Source organism: Suncus etruscus, chromosome 5, assembly GCF_024139225.1.
Source record: "Suncus etruscus isolate mSunEtr1 chromosome 5, mSunEtr1.pri.cur, whole genome shotgun sequence".
NCBI classification, from domain to species: domain Eukaryota; kingdom Metazoa; phylum Chordata; class Mammalia; order Eulipotyphla; family Soricidae; genus Suncus; species Suncus etruscus.
Genome location: NC_064852.1, coordinates 25,372,080 through 25,384,847, shown reverse-complemented (window position 1 = coordinate 25,384,847; position 12,768 = coordinate 25,372,080). Strand labels below are relative to the sequence as shown.

Here is a 12,768-nt window from a genome sequence, read left to right as displayed (position 1 = left end):
AACCAAATTCCACCAACCAAAGAGAATGGAATTTTCCACAGAGTTCCCCTGACTCATAGTCCTGACCAAGACAGAAAGACTGAATGGAAACCTCAGTGGGACTCAAACCCATGAGGTCCCAAGTGGGACCCGAACCCACATGTCACCTGTGGGAGCAATGCTAATGCACCTCCGAGTAGGACTCAAACCCAGAAGGCACCTAATGGGACTCAGTCCACATTGGTATAATTCCAGTGATGACAGTAGTCAAGTCTACCTTCCCTGCTGGGAAGAGTGGAGTGTCCCCACACAACCTCTGGCCTTGGGAAGCAATATAGCATCCAGTCTATTCCCCTACGTCCCTCACCAGATCTCCATTCCCCTTAGGTCTTCACCTATCTTGAGTGGATCTCAGAGTATCCGGAGACCTTCGTAGTTATGTTGGTTATGTGGTCTATGTCTTCGATCTTGACCTCTTGGGTTCAAGTGCCAGATGAGCCTCCAAATGTTAGGGTCTGGAGTTGAAGGATGAAACCATGCACTTGAAATAAAGCAAAACAAAAATTTATTCAGTCAACCAACAAGATACAAACTGACTAGCCAGGACCACCTTCTGTAGGAGGTGACCCCCTCAGGGGTTCAGAAGCCTGATTATAAAGGGCTAGAAACAAAAAGTCTTGACCTTTAAGTTGATTGCTGTTTCCTAGGGTGTCCTTTTATGGCTAGATGTTTTAGGGCAGTATATTTTGGTTTAGAGGATCCTTGGAATCTGTGTCATTATTGTTGGGGTAGAAACTTAGCCCTTAAATAGAAACGTAGCCATGTTAGCCTTAAATGTTAACTTAACATTGGTTCAACAAAATGCAGTTTCTTCTGCTCTAGGCTTCACACGTGTAGGATGTGGCTCAGTGGTAGAGGAACATGTTCTATTCTATAAAATAAAATTATCCACAAGTGGTGAGACCACCCCAAGCACTGTCTTTTTAACATCTTAAGCAGGTCTGATGAAGCAGGGTAGCAATGGAGAAATAGTACACCAAGCAGATAGGATAAGAGTCAGTCTGCTTTTTTTCCTCTTAGCCTTTCTGCCATGTGCTCTCTCTGCACCCCGCCAAAAAGCCAGAACTGCTTTCTCTTTATTCAAACCAACTCCCAGAAGGGGAAGGTGGTATCAGATACAAAAGTAACTATCGAGGCCTCCCAAGTCTTACCACAGGCTGTGTTCTTTACTGACTGTATAAAAAGAGGAGGTACAGTAAATGCACCCCATATACACCTCCACCCAGGCCCTTTGCCTGGTCTGTATTGTGAATTGGGGGACCCCCCCAAAAAAAAAGAAAAAAAAAAGAAAAAGAAAAAAAGAAAAGTAACTATCTAGTGGGCTTTTACATATCAAAGGAAGAGGTTACTGGGAAGAGGAAGTTGGGGGAACACCTTTGTGGGGTTTTAGCTAGATTCACCTTACAGTTTCACCTTTTCTGTTTTAAATAACAGCAACAACAATAAAAGAAGGCTCGAGCCATAGCAGAGAGGCTGACCTGGACCTGGGTTCAATCCCGGGCCTCCCATATGGTCGCCCAAGTCATGAGTGATTTCTGAGTGCATAGCCAGGAGTAACCCCTGAATGCTACTGGATGTGGCCCAAAAACGAAAAAGGGGGGTGGAGATATAGCACAACAGTAGGGCATTTGCCTTACACGCAGCTGTCTCAGGATGGACGGTGCTTCAAATCCAGATATCCCATATGGTCCATCATGCCTGCCAGGAGCTATTTCTGAGCCTTGCGTCAGGAGTAATCCCTGAGCGCCTCCCGGTGTGAACTAAAAACAAAACAAAAAGAAAAGTTACAAAAGATTTGTTCTACTTTTTTCCATTTTTTCCAGCAGAGGCAGAGGTCAGAACTTAAGCATAAAAGTTTAAATTGTATACATCATTCTCAAAACAATCAGCCTTTTGCATAGCTTATACATATCACAAAATTTTTCATAGACTTCTCTGATAAACATTAGAACCTTTCTGCAGATTACTTAATTTGAAAATTCTTAAACATTCTTTTTTTTTTTTTTTTTTTTTTGGTTTTTGGGTCACACCCTGTGACGCTCAGGGGTTACTCCTGGCTATGCGCTCAGAAGTCGCTCCTGGCTTGGGGGACCATATGGGACGCCGGGGGATCGAACCGCGGTCCGTCCGAGGCTAGCGCAGGCAAGGCAGGCACCTTACCTTTAGCGCCACCGCCCGGCCCCAATTCTTAAACATTCTTACACCGAGCACTGTATTAGCCTAGAACACCCGAGTTCTTTTTCATAAATTTCTCTAAATAAAATCATAAGAACATTTCTACATATATATATATATATACAGTTTGAAAATAAGTTTGCTATAATATTCTTATAATGAACACTGTAATGGAGTCTATAGTATTCCAGTTCCTTTTTGATTGACTTCTGTGGACAAAGAGATTAAACATTTTTTTCAAACATAATTTGAGAATAAGTTGCTACGTAATATGCACAATAAAACATCATAGCAATTGGAAAAACATTCACTAGGATAGCTAAGAACCTTTAAAACTCTAACAACATTAAACCTTCCCTACTGTGCTATCCCTCTGGCCCCCTGAAACTCATTTTTTTTTTGTTAATAATACTTCATTCTTCAAAGTTACAAATAGGTTTGCAGTTGGGCCTCTGTCATAAAAAGAACAGCCCCCTTCACCTGGGCAACATTCTCACCACCAATGCCTTCCATTTCCCTCCTCCCCCACTGTCTGCCTGTATTCGAGATAGGTATTGTATTTCTATCACCCATTATCATTGTTATGATAGCTTTTAGTGTAGTTATTTCTCTAACTGCACTCACCACCCTTCATGGTAAGTTTCATATCATGAGCTGGTCTTTTCAGCCCTCGTCTCTATTGTCTCTATGACAATAATAAAATACAATAATCTCTTTTATTTTTCTTAAAACCCATAAATGAGTGAGACTATTCTGTGTCTGTCTCTCTTCCTCTGATTTATTTCACTCAGCATAATGGTTTCCATGTCCATCTATGTATAGGAAAATTTTATGACTTTATTTCTTCTGATGGTTGTATAATATTCCATTGTGTGTATTTACCACACTTTCTTTTCTTTTCTTTTTTTTCCCCAAGAGTTCAGCTTTTTAAAAACCATGGAACGCTTCACGAATTTGCGTGTCATCCTTGCGCAGGGGCCATGCTAATCTTCTCTGTATCGTTCCAATTTTAGTATATGTACTGCCGAAGCGAGCACTACCACACTTTCTTTAGCCACTCATCTGTTGTCAGGCATCTGAATTGTAAAACTCACTCTTTTTTTATTTATTTTTTTATTTTGGGGTCACATCCAGCAGTGCTCAGGGGTTACTCCTGGCTTTCTGCTCAGAAATCATTCCTTGCAGGATTGGAGGACCATATGGGATGCCAGGATTCAAACCAATATCCTTCTGCTCTAAGGCAAACACCTTACCGATGTGCTATCTCTCCGGCCCTGTAAAACTCATTCTTAACATGTTCACATAAAGCTGAAGTTAGGATATTTCCCAGTTGTATTTGCTGCCTTTTTCTGGTCTCATACTGAGAGTACAAATATAAATCAAAGAGATAGATCAGGTGCAAATGGTCCAGATTTAGTTAGAATGACAAAAGCCTGAGTAATCTGTTCATAGGTTCCCAATGTGCACAGTGGGAAAGAGACATGAAAAGCAGAGGTAGAAAACCTTCTTTATACCCCTGAGCCACGAGAGATAGTTTAGCTGCAAGCCAAAGAAAGACCTAGCTGTCTGGAGAGGAAGGAGGCCCCTTCTTCACACTCCTCAATGCCTTCTGTCAGGGAGAAGTGTTACAGAGCAGGTTCTGAGGGTGGACTTCAAGCTGAGAAGTCATAGATTAATAAACAAGTCAGTATTTTTTTTTTGGGGAGGGGGGAGAGAAACCTTTCTAAACAGTGCTCAGAGGGCACTTTTGGTTTTGGTTTGGGGCCATACTCGGCAGTGCTCAGGAGTCACTCCTGGTTCTGCACTAAGAAATTACTACTGGCAGTCACAAGGGATGCCAAGGATCAAAACTGGGTCAGCTGTGTGCAAGGCAAAATACTCTACCTGCTATGCTATCCCAGCTATTCTCAGCCAGCCAAGTCGAGAACCCAATGCTGTTTTGGCCCTGTGTTGGGGTGACTACAAGTGCCTCCCCAGTCAGTGGCACAGTATTAAAAAAAATCTCAATTATCTTCACAAAGAGCCATAATATAAAGCTTCCTATCTTGATTTCTGAGAGCATTCCAAAATTATTTCTGGAACTGGAACTGAAATTTAGAAGGTGCAATTTCTGTGTCTTTGTCTCCATTCTTATTTGAAGTTCCTCTGGGAACACGAATGATACCAGTAATCACAACAAAATGAGAAACATGTATGGGGAATGGGATAAAATTTCTTAGGCTGCCTCTAGCAAAAGCCTGAGCTTTTTTAAGCCATGCTTAATGGTGAAATCAATTAATAAAATGCTTCTCTCAAACTGTTCTTCTTCAGAATGTAAGACTACTTTTTTTTTTTTTAATTGTGGATCAATAGACATCCAGCAAAATTTAAGCCTCTAAGTCAGGTGAGGGCAAGTTAAAATTTGAGAGAAGATTTAGGATAGGAGATAATTACAAGCTGACTTTTTTTTTTTAACCCCCCAGTGTGATTGTGGAAGTTTGAGTAACTGACTGAATGGTCATGAAGGCAGAAACTTGAGACTACAGGATTCTGTCAATGTTCTTTTTAAGGAGTACCAGAGTACTTGTCCATCCCTGCACTCACTCAAAAAAGGCCCACAGCACACAACACTCAGGATGCAAAGGCTTTTCTGCAAACCATGGGAGCTCTGTCACCAGATCGAATGGCATTTCCAGCTTGGATTTCAAGTCTTCAAAACTGAATGAAAACACATTTATATTCTTTAACCATTTATATTCTTTTTTTTTTTTTTTTTGCTACACCTGGTGGTGCTTGCTCTAGTCCTTTACAGTATTTGGCGTCCTGTGAACTTTTGGGATACTTACATGTATTGGGGCTAGGGGCAGAGAATTATGAATTATTTGTTCAAGGTTATGACTTATTTTTAAACATACACTTACTTAAACATTTGTACTTTTTCTTGTATTAACTTCCTCATAGCTTAATTATACCACAATACACCAGTAGGCTTCATTCTTTTTTTTTTTTTTTGGTTTTTGGGCCACACCCGTTTGACGCTCAGGGGTTACTCCTGGCTATGTGCTCAGAAATCACCCCTGGCTTGGGAGGACCATACGGGACACCGGGGGATCGAGCTGTGGTCCATCCGCTTGCAAGGCAGACACCTAACCTGTAGCGCCACCTTCCCGGCCCATAGGCTTCATTCTTACTGCCTCATGCTGCAGCCATTTACAGCTACTTTGTTCTTCAGAGGCAAAGATTAATACCTGTTCTTTTCACTAATACAAAATATTCCAAACACATGTTATAGTGCCTACTAAAGGTTTAATGAGTATATAAATAAGAAGATAATTTTGATTGTTAGGATGTTGCATAATATAAATTATAAGAAATCTTTTTTCCTCCCTTCAGCCAAGGGATTGGGCACAGGGACAATTCCTAACTCTCTTCTCAGAAGTGATCTCTGAAAGTGTTGAGGAACAACATATGGTGCTGGACATTCAAACAGGTGTCTTTCTTCCTATTCAATCTCTGGAGTTCTTTATAATAAACGCTAATACAATGTAACCATCAGCAGTTATAGGGTTGGAGAGAGTATAGAAAAGATAAGATTGTTATTGTAAGATCCCATTTTAGCCAACATACTTACCAAAAACTATCAATAGTGAAAGAGACTTATTTAGGATGATTTATAAATTTTTCTTGTCCTTCTGTGGAAGTATCACTAATAAAAATAAGTGGTTTAGGGGCCGGAGCGATGGCACAGCAGTAGGGTGTTTGCCTTGCACGTGGCTGACCCAGGACAGACTGCGGTTTGATTCCCTGGCATCTGTCCCATATGGTCCCCTAAGCCAGGAGCGATTTCTGAGCGCATAGCCAGGAGAAACCCCTGAGCATCACTGGATGTGCCCCCCGCCCCCCCAAAAAAGATTTAAAAGCAAGGAGGAAAACAGAATGAATTTTCTTTTCTTTTGATTTTGGGTCACACCCGGTGGTGCTAAGGGGTTTTGTGCTCAGAAATCGCCCCTGTCAGGCTCAGGGGACCGTATGGGATGCTGGGACTCAAATCACCGTCTGTCCTGGATCAATTGCATGCAAGGCAAACACCCTACAGCTATGCTATCTCTCCGGTCCACAGAGAATGAATATTACTTGGTCACATATGGTGCTATTTTCTTTTATTTATCAGTTTTTGGGTTGTGCTTGCAGGCCTCGCTTTGCATGATTCTGACATGTGTGATTTCCAGTCACTGGTTTAGTTTAATAACCCAATCCTCCAATATCATAGTTCACATTTTAATTACTATGGTTCAGTTCAGCTCAGTAATTTTATGGAATAAAAGTCACTTTAGCTTTTTTTTGGTTCACAAATCTTCACATAAATAACTAATGTTTATTATGTCAGCAACTAATCATATCATTTTTTTTCAAGGTAATTGGTCACTTAATTTTTATATTTTATTTTACGTTGTCAGAAAGTCTATAAGCTCTTGTTGCTAGTTGAGTATTCTATTACTTCTTTTGTTTCTGAACATTAAGTGACTTTGATTATATATTGCTGTGTAAATTGATGTGTTCCTATGGATAAGACAGTATTAAAAAAAATTGGAGGAATTCCAATTCCAACTATTGCTAATACTGTGGTTTTGTGGGGATGTGTTTTTGCTGCCAGGGCTTCCTGAAGTACAAGAAGGCAGTGCATGGTACCTACACTCACTTCTAAAAAAGACCTGGTGATATGGGGCTGGCGAGGTGGCGCTAGAGGTAAGGTGTCTGCCTTGCAAGCACTAACCAAGGAAGGACGGCGGTTCGGGCGTCCCATATGGTCTTCCCACGCCAGGGGCAATTTCTGAACGCTTAGCCAGGAGTAACCCCTGAGCATCAAACGGGTGTGGCCCGAAAAACCAAAAAAAAAAAAAAAAAGACCTGGTGATATCAACCCAAATGCCTGGAGTTTTGATCAAATTGGTGTCTCTGCTGAGTTGTACATAAGTGTAAAGCTGGGCCATTGGTGAAGCAGTGATTGTGGGTGATGGGTGCAGCAGGTTTGGCTTCACCAGGGTGGGACTTGGCCCGTATGCTCCTTCCAAGTTCGCCAGCTTTCAGCTGTGTGGCCAGTTTACCTGTGATTTTTCTTTTCTTTTCTTTTCTTTTTTTTTTTGGTTTTTGGTTTTTGGGCCACACCCGGCGTTGCTCAGGGGTTACTCCTGGCTGTCTGCTCAGAAATAGCTCCTGGCAGGCACGGGGGACCATATGGGACACCGGGATTCGAACCAACCACCTTTGGTCCTGGATCGGCTGCTTGCAAGGCAAACACAGCTGTGCTATCTCTCCGGGCCTACCTGTGATTTTTAATGGCTTGAGAATCTCTTTGAGAATATAGTGAATCGATGAAGCTGACTGAATCATGGGGCAGTCACTTTTTAAGCTATCATGTGGATCACATACAGCAAAAGCTCTGCCAGTGATAGACTCGTGACATTTTACCATGAAGCATAATCAAAAAAGAGAAATTGACCAACAGATGAAAAATACAGAAAATTACCCAATGGTAATTATCCAATACAGATGAAAAATACAGAAAATTACCCAATGGGAGGAATATTTGAATTGATTAAAACTTGTTGACTTATTGAAGAAAGAGCTGATAGTGGGAATGTTGGAACTGCCACCATTGGGAAGATGTCAGATAAGAACTTAACTAGAGAAACCCAGCCAGAAAAGTGGATTCAACATAAAGAAGGGAAGTGGTGTGGCAACCAAGATGCAGAAGAGTCACAGACAGGACATTCCACATCAAAGTTATTTTGGAGATATTTTACAATACAAATGCACAAAAGACAAAATTTTGGAAACCAGTTCAAGTAGGAAGGAGTGTAATAATTCACTCTACAGCATAAAAAAGAGCCTCTTTATTCCTATCACAATTTATTCAATGAGAAGAAAACATGCTACATTCCCACTACTCGGATATATAATTAACAAAGTAATAAAATGTTTTACTTTTTAATTCCAATATAATAATAAACAATACATTTTTCTTTTTCTGTATTTCTATTGACAATGAGAATTTTAATGTTTTGACAAAATTCTAAAGGTTATGGGAATAACCACAATTTTTTTTACTGATTATTAAAATTACTGCATGCATAGTTTCTGCTTATAGACCTAATTTTTTATTGCTGTTGTTTTGGGTCGCACCTGGCAGTGCCCAGGGGCCTCGCCTGGCTCTACACTCAGAAATCGCTCCTAGCAGGCTCGGGAGACCATATGGGATGCTGGGATTTGAACCACTGTCCTTCTGCATACAAGGCAAACACCCTACCTCCATGCTATCTTTCTAGCCCCTTGTAAACCTATTTTTACAGTCATATTTTTTGGCTCAAAATAAGTAAATGTACACAAATAAAAACTTTTTACTATAGGATTATACTATAGTTGTTCTAAAAAACTTAAGATCTAATAATTGGAAATAAAACCTCCCTCTTAGACCAGTCCCAATATAAATCACCAGCTTCTCTTTTTCTTCCTTCCTCATTCCTCCTTCTTCTCTTCCTCCGTTCTTCCTTCCTTTCTCTCTTCCTTTTTCTCTCCTTTTCCTCTCTCCCCTTTCTCTCCTTTTCCTTCCTTCCTTCCTTCCTTCCTTCCTTCCTTCCTTCCTTCCTTCCTTCCTTCCTTCCTTCCTTCCTTCTTTCTTTCTTTCTTTCTTTCTTTCTTTCTTTCGTTCTTTCTTTCTTCTTTCTTTCTTTCTTTCTTTCTCCTTCCTTCCTTCCTTCCTTCCTTCCTTCCTTCCTTCCTTCCTTCCTTCCTTCCTTCCTTCCTTCCTCCCCTCCCCTCCCCTTTCCCCTCCGCTCTCCTCTCCTCTCCTCTCCTCTCCTCTCCTCTCCTCTCCTCTCCTCTCCTCTCCTCTCCTCTCCTCCCTTCATCTCCCCTCCCCTCCCCTCCCCTCCCCTCCCCTCCCCTCCCCTCTCCTCTCCTCTCCTCTCCTCTCCTCTCCTCTCCTCTCCTCTCCTCTCCTCTCCTCTCCTCTCCTCTCCTCTCCTCTCCTCCCTTCATCTCCCCTCCCCTCCCTCCCCTCCCCTCCCCTCTCCTCTCCTCTCCTCTCCTCTCCTCTCCTCTCCTCTCCTCTCCTCTCCTCTCCTCTCCTCTCCTCTCCTCTCCTCTCCTCTCCTCTCCTCTCCTCTCCTCTCCCCTCCCCTCCCCTCCCCTCCCCTCCCCTCCCCTCCCCTCCCCTCCCCTCCCCTCCCCTCCCCTCCCCTCCCCTCTCCTCTCCTCTCCTCTCCTCTCCTCTCCTCTCCTCTCCTCTCCTCTCCTCTCCTCTCCTTTCTTCCCTTCCATATCTAGTGTGCTTGTAGGGGGGGGGGACCATAAACAGCAGGAGATTGAACCCAGGGCATGCAGAGCAATGCTCCAGCTTTTTGAGTGATCTCACTGGACCACAATTTGCATTTTAAGTGGCTTCTGGGTTTACCACCAGCACTTTATGTACAGCACATCCAAAACAAACTTCCTAATTCTTTCACTTACTAAAAATTCCCAAGCATTGGGGCCGGAGAGATAGCATGGTGGTAAGGTGTTTGCCTTTCATGCAGAAGGTCATTGGTTCAAATCCTGGCATCCCATATGTCCCCTGAGCCTGCCAGAAGCGATTTCTGAGCGTGCAGCCAGGAGTAACCCCCCCCAAAAATTCCCAAGCATTGGGAATGGTTCCATTTTTGTTGGATGTGTGGTCAAATGCTGGATTGTGTTCAGGAGTGGCCCCTGGTGTTGCTAAAGAGGGACTATATATGGTCCTCCTATAGGTTAAATCAGGGTGACTGTATTCACAGCAAGAACCTTTCCTCCTTTACTCTCTCTGACCTTTGAGTTTTTTAAAAGTCGGGTTAAATTGCCTGTGGGAAGTCTTAGGTTCAACCCTTGGCACCACACACATTCACTAAAATATGTGTATATATATAGTACATATACATGTATATACAGTATGAATATTACATATAAATGTTTATATTAAATGTATAACATTATATATTGTTCAATTAGCATGAGTTTTGATGGCTAAGAAAAAATGAGTAAAGGCACTTGGGAGATGGTTCAGAGAACTAGGCTACATTGCATATTTTGCATACGAGAGGCCATACATTTAATTCCTATGCCACATGATATTTTAGTGCCATTGGGGAGTGGCCCCAAAATAAAACTTGAAGAAAGAAAAAAGTGGAAAGAATGTTTTGCCTTTATTTATTTATTTTTTTTTTTTGTAGTTTTTATGTCACACCCGGCAGTGCTCAGGGGAAACTCCTGGCTCCATGCTCAGAAATTGCTCCTGGCAGGCACGGGGGACCATATGGAAAGCCGGATTCGAATTGATGACCTTCTGCATGAAAGGCAAATGCCTTACCTCCATGCTATCTCTTCGGCCCCCAAGTGGAAAGAATGAATATTAAATAACCAATGGTCTTACCTAAGACATCCTTAATGATCCTGTCATTCACTTAATTAAATCAAAGGTTATCTGAGACTCTTGTCTCACACTTTCACTGACCACATTCTAGATTAGTTTACAAAAATACCTAAAAATATTTCAAATTTGAAACTCCACGTTTTTTCTTTCAAGGTCCATTGCCTAAGAAGGCTCACACACATTGTGTATTAGTGGAGTACTAATTCAATAGCTGCTCTTCATGCAATTAGAAAAGTTATCTCAGTGAATTTTAAATTGTGATCGTCAAGTAGTATTTAAGGGTATTGCTATCATTGCCATAATCTTTCCTCTTGAGTTCTTGTCCAGAGGGATCAGTTCCATCTATCATTGTACTAGTAGACCTTTCTGTAACTGTACTCACTGCTCTTTGTGGCAAGCTTCCTACCCTGGGCTGGACCTCCTGACCCTTAATTCTATTGTCTCTGGATATTGTTACTATACTGTCTCTTATTTTTCTTATTATCACAAATGAGTGAGAATATTCTATGTATATTCCTCTCCTTTGGCCAATTTTACTCAGCATAATAGTCTCCATATCCATTCATGTATGAGCAAATTTTATTACTTCATTTTTTTCTGACAACTGCATAGTATTCCATTGTGTAGATATACCACAGTTTCTTTAGCCACTCATCTGTTGTCAAGCACCTGCGTTGTTTTCCATATTCTGGATATTGTAAATAGTGCTACACTGAAAATAGAAGTGCAGATGACATTATTATATAGTGTCTGTTGTTGTTGTTGTTGTTGTTGTTGTTATTGTTCCTGGGGTATATCCCTAGGAGTATTGCTGGATCATAAGGAATCTCAATTTCTAGCATTTTGAGGAATGTCCATATTGTTTTCCAAAAAGGCTAGGCCTTTATTCCCACCAGCAGTGAAATAGTATACTTTTCTCCCCACATTCATGGTACCACTGATCTTGTTTTTTGTGATGTGAGATGATATGTTTCTTAATCCATAAGCATAAGTATGTACTGAGACACAAATATACACACATTCATACTCAAAATTATGAGCTCAAAAGTCTTGACCCTTAGTAAATTGAAATATCAAGCATTCCAATGCAGTTATGAAAAACTGTAAGCCTGTTTCTGCTGAGGCACCTGCTGAATATTCCATATGCTAGATGCTAATTTTAGAAGAAGGAAAAGAATGCTTAAAAATATATTCTTTTCTCATTGCTTTTTAAGAGTCTCTTTTACTTTTTGTCTCAAGCAGCTGCAGCCACAGTTTACGTGAATATACAATGCAAGTAGTATTGGAAATAAGGCAATAACTTAAAGGAATTCACTAGATGACTTAAACAAACAAACCTATTGGTAAAGCTTATTGTATGAGTGAGACTAAACAGCATGACTGGCCTGCAATTGGTGAAATTCACTACAATAGAACAAAATGTACAACTTGGGATTAAATACTTAGCAGTTGTTCTTTATACAGTGACAAAGAACCAACTTATATTAAATCCGTTTGCTGCAGCTGGTGAGTGGCAGGGTCTGCTTCCTCCTCTTAGCCAAGTAACATTTATTGACTTTGATTGCTTGGCTCCAAATGATTGGCTATTTGACAAAACAATGTACATCACAGATCATTTTCAAAATAGTCTTGTTTCTCTCCATTTGCTGACATTCTGATAGAAATGAAGATCTCCACAAGCTCTGGGTTGTTTTGACAAGCCGACTATTTGCTATCAGGCTGAACTTTAGCAGTGGTCACATTACAAAGGTTATTTTTATTTGCCTTCAGAAATTTATTTTGTAGGTCAAAATATTTCAATTGCTCAAATAATTTATTTCAACACCATATCATTGGATGGTACAATAGTGCAAGCACACAGAAATAATTATTACAAATTTTTGTAAACTTCAAGTTATAATTTCATTAGTTTGACTTTTCACATTAAAATTTCATAGAAATGAAGTGATTTCAATGTAAGTATAATAAATTGGATTGCAGAAATTCAAAAGTTATGAAACAGGGAATTAATTAGATGAAGGTTAAGGTTGAACTTCAGAAATATTTCAGGCTTCCTTTGTGGGATAGCCATCACCAACTCCTATTTCTATTATTGCAGAAGCCCTGTGATTGCTTTTCCTTATGTTTCTTCA

General features: G+C 40.8%; 2 non-coding genes across 2 annotated transcripts; one reads left to right on the top strand and one right to left on the bottom strand.

The window, feature by feature from the left end:
* Positions 1-1,173: 1,173 nt before the first annotated feature.
* LOC126010154 (small nucleolar RNA SNORA51) lies at positions 1,174-1,304 on the top strand. The gene has a single exon (XR_007496287.1). It is a non-coding gene; the product is annotated as a small nucleolar RNA SNORA51 (small nucleolar RNA).
* Positions 1,305-3,144: 1,840 nt separating this feature from the next.
* On the bottom strand, positions 3,145-3,251 carry LOC126010477 (U6 spliceosomal RNA). The gene has a single exon (XR_007496504.1). It is a non-coding gene; the product is annotated as a U6 spliceosomal RNA (small nuclear RNA).
* Positions 3,252-12,768: the final 9,517 nt, after the last annotated feature.